General features: G+C 37.6%; 2 long non-coding RNA genes across 2 annotated transcripts; both read right to left on the bottom strand.

Annotated features, from left to right (window-relative positions):
• LOC145735007 (uncharacterized) lies at positions 1–1,541 on the bottom strand. The gene is made up of 3 exons (XR_014179568.1): positions 1,019–1,541; positions 804–942; positions 1–246 (listed from the first exon to the last, which is right to left on the bottom strand). It is a non-coding gene; the product is annotated as an uncharacterized LOC145735007 (long non-coding RNA).
• A 2,181-nt stretch (positions 1,542–3,722) lies between these two features.
• LOC145734981 (uncharacterized) lies at positions 3,723–4,275 on the bottom strand. Its single transcript, XR_014179566.1, has 2 exons — positions 4,097–4,275; positions 3,723–4,051 (listed from the first exon to the last, which is right to left on the bottom strand). It is a non-coding gene; the product is annotated as an uncharacterized LOC145734981 (long non-coding RNA).
• Between the last annotated feature and the right edge of the window lie 991 nt (positions 4,276–5,266).

Raw genomic sequence — 5,266 nt, 5'->3', positions numbered from 1 at the left:
CAGTTATAATTTATTAAAGCGCTTTCTGCTTCAAATTCACGTGTCAAAATCTTTTCATCCAGTTCTTATCGTGAAACCATACACTAATTTTTAATTTTCTACGTCCATGTTGATCTTATCACGTGGAACATTGCGGTCCTATTGAGTATCCGACCGTAACTATTTTCCTTTGGTATTCTTCGTACGTATGTAACAGGCATTTCTAACACGCAGACGTTTTTTGTGGGTGCTAGTAGGATGAACCTCCTGTATGTAACAAAAAGAAAAATGTGGAACCTTGTAAATGTACTAAACCAAGTCTAAATGTGCAGGATTTGAGTAAAATTCAACACTGTGGGTAGTTTGAGATTAGTCAAAAAAAAAACACCACATACAAACTACAAACAGTAGATTATAGATTTATGCAAATACTGCACAGTTGGTAGTTTTGTGATTGGTCAAAGAAAAGCAGCTTTTTTTGACCAATCAGAAACTAAAAACAGTGTCTGTGATTTACGTAAATACTTCACATTTGAAAACTAAAATAAGTTTTTAATTGTTACCACTGTATCCTAAATATATGCAGGATTCTCAATCAAATTAAAATGTGATCGTAGTTTAATGATAATTGAATCAATTTTAAGTTCAACAACACGGTTGGTAGCAAGATAAAAGCGTAAGAGTGGAAGAAATTAATAGTGCTTGTTTATACAGGCAATTCAATCAAGCCAACCAGAAGGCATCCTGATTTGTTAATTTGATTATTTAAAAATGGAATAGTCATCGTTGACTGTGATTTTTAATTAAACGAGCACTCGACTTACACCTATTTTGACTTCAATTATCAGCGAAGCATGTTACTAGGAAAAAGTTAATTTCGAGGGTGATGATCACCAGGCCCAGGTACCAGAAAACGTTTTTACCGCCGTGGAATCGAATTAAAATCATAGGAATCGGCGGTTCCTAAAAATTACCACTTTTTCCACCACGTTTACACTCCATTACGTTTCGATTTCAAACGATTTATGTTTAGACTTACATAAGGTGCTTCTTGTATTAAACGCTTTTTGTACATACTCCAGAACCAGTTTTTTTCACAAAAAATCACCTGTTCCTTTCCAATCACCGTTTACTGGAAAGTAGGACAGGTGGCCTGTAGACGAAAGGGCCCGAAACTGATTTTTTTTGTTAAAGGACCAGGGCAGGTGATTTTCAGAGATTTCTTTTCGATTGCACCTTTAATTTATTGGGAACCGGCTGGCGGTGCAGTGGCGTACACGACCTAAATCCTCTCGGGGGGCTTGGAGAAGGTCACCGGAAACTGTAAGTACATAATATCAGATGGTAATCTCGTTTATGTTGTGCAGCTTTTCTTTTGTTATGGGAAGTTTAATGCATCTGCATCATTAGCTTAAATCTCTGCACAGTGGGTAGTTTGTCAAGAAAAAACAGCCAGCCCTCTGTAAACCCAGAATTACTGCAATACATTCACTAAAACCTCTAAATCCACGTGATGTCTGTCACTATTGTCAGAATTTTACTAGAATTTGCAAGAATTACATTTTAACTATCAAACCAAGCACTAAAGTGCCAAAATTTGAGTTTAGAAACGTTTTCTTCCAGTATTTGATATAAAACGTGTTTTTGAGAAATATGATAGTTATTTTGACAATTGTCACGTGACCGTCTAGCTAAAAAGTGTTTTACGATCACGTGACAATTGTCGATCACGTGACCGATTATTCTACCGCCATTAAATGTTTTAACTTGGCAACACTGAATACATTGTGGCCTCATTCGTTTTCACGCTCCATGGAGCGAGCAGAGCCTTTTTAACATCACAATGACGTAATTTGACAATTGGTTAAATGATAGTTTTGCCAAATTACGTCATCGTGACGTCAAAAACGCTCTGGTCGCTCTATGGAGCTTGAAAACGAATGCGGCCTGTATCATCCGCATAAATGTATTCTCTGACATTTTCTAGTGGGCAAATGCTAAAACTTTTCACGTCAATGGATCATTCAAATGTCTTTGTATGATCTGCTCTTTTCCAATTTTGGAAATCGATATTCCTACGCCTTTCATTCACTTTTTCATTTCGTATAACCCTATTTATGAAGAACATTCCCTCGTTTCTCAGGGGAGTAGTTACAACATCTGCATAGTAGGTCCGACGTGTGGGTGTTATCGCGTTAGTTTAATCTTTTCTATTTACAACTTATTGATTTCCCTGGAGATGATCGCAGATGGCCCACGACAATAATAAAGGAACAAAACGACACTTTTGTTGCCTCCGATCTGGGCTAATTGCTTTCAGGTATAAAATTGTCCTGTCGGTTCTCAAAGATCGGAAAAAATACGGAAATGGAACATTTAGTAGGTAGTTTTTCCTTTCTCGCATGTCAGAAATGATTACGTGTGACTCTACACGCGATGCATCATCATGTTTTCGAGAGCCAAAAGAGAAAAGGACTTGGGAAATTATGCTTTTACGTTATTTTGTTTTCTGTGTTTGCGGTAGCGAAAAAAATGCATTATTTAGTTCTAAAATACAAATGTGTCTTTAGAAATCAACTTAGAAGGATCAATAATCCGCATTTTTTTAAGTAATCCGGTCAAAACATGATACTTGAAGTAATTTTGTAAGGTTTCAGACGTGACGGCGGTTGAATCGCGGTTTACAAAGGAAGTAAACTTGCGTGCTCTTAATAAAAACTGGATTAGAGTTTAATTTGTTTCGGGTATCAAAGGATCAAGTTGCCCTGGTGTAAACTTTCCTCTTGATTATCAATCTTGCCTTCCAAACCACTGTAATATTAAAAAATAATTACAACCTTTTTCCAATTCTTACCTGTTTCGGGTTGTCCAATTCGTGAGAAGTGTTTTTTTTTGGTTCTGCGATGGGCAAAACAACCACCTGACCTGTCGAAAAATCATGTAACAAATCGCCTGTCGACACTCCAGACCTGAGTCCTCTTAACCTTGCTGTCGTTATAAGGCATATGGTAAGCATAGTTCCTAACACATGATACGCTTTAAAAGAGAGCTGAAAAAACGGTGTGGGAATTCTTCTTTCAATACGATTAAATCATTTTCGTGGTTTTTTCAGCATCCGGGCCTTTAGGAATGAAAGAAAAATAATTTTTGAGGTGTCGGAGCGTTTTAAACACACGCACGATTAACATTTCAAAGGAATTGCTAAACAAGTGGATTTTTTCATAATTTTAAAGTCAAAAAGAGATATTTAGGAAAAGAATTTGGATTTTACTGGTAGGTTAGAGTAACCATGTCGACATGTGCGGTATTTGCGTAAATCACTGCACTGTTTGTAGTTTTTGATTGGTCAGGAAGCTGAAAGCTGCTTTTTTGACTAATCACAACTTACCCACTGTGCTGTATGATAATGTTTTCTATAGCTGCTACCAAAAATACATTTATTATTGTTGTAAAATCCTTTCTATTGATTATTGAACGGTATTTATAAATTTGAAAGGAAAAAGTCAAATACAAAAACAGTAGGAGGGTAATTAACCGTTACACAGCCACCAGATTGCGTAAGTGTATATTAGAAACACACTTGTGTGTGATTAAATACCTTGTTGCCATGATAATAATTAACTGAGAAGGCAATCACGTGTCAGATTAAAACGTTGTTACCTGTCAGTAACGAACAACGACGCCGGATTCATCAAAATCAATTACTTATTCTAACAACGGACTAATAATAATAATTGCTTGAGCTTGTTGGTATTATGTGGAACACGCCCTAAATTTATTTAGTTAAATCGTTTGTAACAATGAAATCAGACTTAAGTCCAATATTCGCAGCACTTAAGCTAACACATTTATGATGATTGACTTATCTTCAATATCGAAAGCTTCCTCGCACTTAATACGATTGATATCATCGGGTTTTTTTCAATCGTCTTGATAATGACTGACAATAGCTCAAAGCACCGAAACAAAGACTGACGACTTCGCTTATTCCCTGGTTTATTTGCTCCCCTCATCTTCGACGTGGTTGTATCTACCTGGTGGCTTTTAATGCCCGCCTGAATGGGTTTTACACCTGACGGACTGTAAGTTGTCGATCGTAATATGGGGTCAAACTCACCCTGGAACAGATTGAACAGAACCCACTTTTTTGAACAAAAACTAATTTTGTTATAAATTGGCTTTGCAACTTTTTGTCATCCGAGGGTAGTTTCTAATGCAGGACAAGCCACGTCACGTAGTTAATTCGTTTTTTTACTTGCAACAAAAAGTGACATTGCAGACTGTCAAATTTAAATAACACCTGAGATATTTATTTCAACTTGTATTTAAAAAAAAATGTGAAAATCATCAGACAGTTCTTAATAAAGTCTTCCCCAAGTGGGACAAATAGGAAACAGTCAATTGCGGAGTACCATGCTGGCGGTTTTAATTGCGTTTTACCCGATTCGATTATTGCATGCGTCGCTCTTGAAAAATTCCATTTTAACGACATCCGGACCAAACCGCGAACCAAACATTGTAATTAGCGCCCTACCAAATGTTTAATCGGGCTCGAAAGTAACGCAATTACCACACACTGCCCGGCTTCGAAAGGATCCAAAAACATGCAAGAGAATAGTCTAATTATTTTTTTTTTGGAAACTGATTTCAGACAATTGCGCCCGTTTAAATTTCTAACTAAAGGTACCCCGGGGGTACCGAAATAAAGCCGCAATCACACCTGCTCGAATAACTCCGTATACCAGTCCGGATACACGTAACTGTCAGTGTATATTTTGTTGGACGTGTATGGGATTCTCGTCCTTAGGTACACAGAACCTAAAAGCGAACCCAACAACAGCACCTGCCAGCATCCGCTGCTTGAGATCTGGTCGGGTTTTCTACTTTTTTACCAGGACCGGACTGTTTTGTTTAGTAATCGCGAAAAATTGAAGTAGTCTTGTGAAAACAATTGAATATGAAAAACCACTGAACTTGATTATGAAGAATTTTGTAAAAATTGTACATGTCCAAGTCTAATAAGTTTGAAATACAGGGATTTTGATGATCCACGCCACTGATCCTGGTCCATAGGAGAATGATTACAAAACAAGTCCGGAGCCTCGACGACTGCCACCTGTCCTACCGGGGCCCCCTCATTGGTGTGCCCCTTGTTTATCTTTTTGCTGTTGCCCTCGATTTTTAACTCATCGGACGACGCCCGCAAGAGAGAAAGAGTTAGTTCCCAAGGCATCTTTAATTATCGCTTCTTCTTTGTTCCCCCCTCGTCCCTCGTTCGAAGATCGAG

The sequence above is a fragment of the Ips typographus genome, linkage group LG10, assembly GCF_016097725.1.
Source record: "Ips typographus isolate SLU linkage group LG10, UJ_Ityp_2.0, whole genome shotgun sequence".
Classification (NCBI taxonomy): Eukaryota; Metazoa; Arthropoda; class Insecta; order Coleoptera; family Curculionidae; genus Ips; species Ips typographus.
Note: the sequence above shows the minus strand (reverse complement) of the source record. Positions and strands in the feature narration are given on the sequence as shown.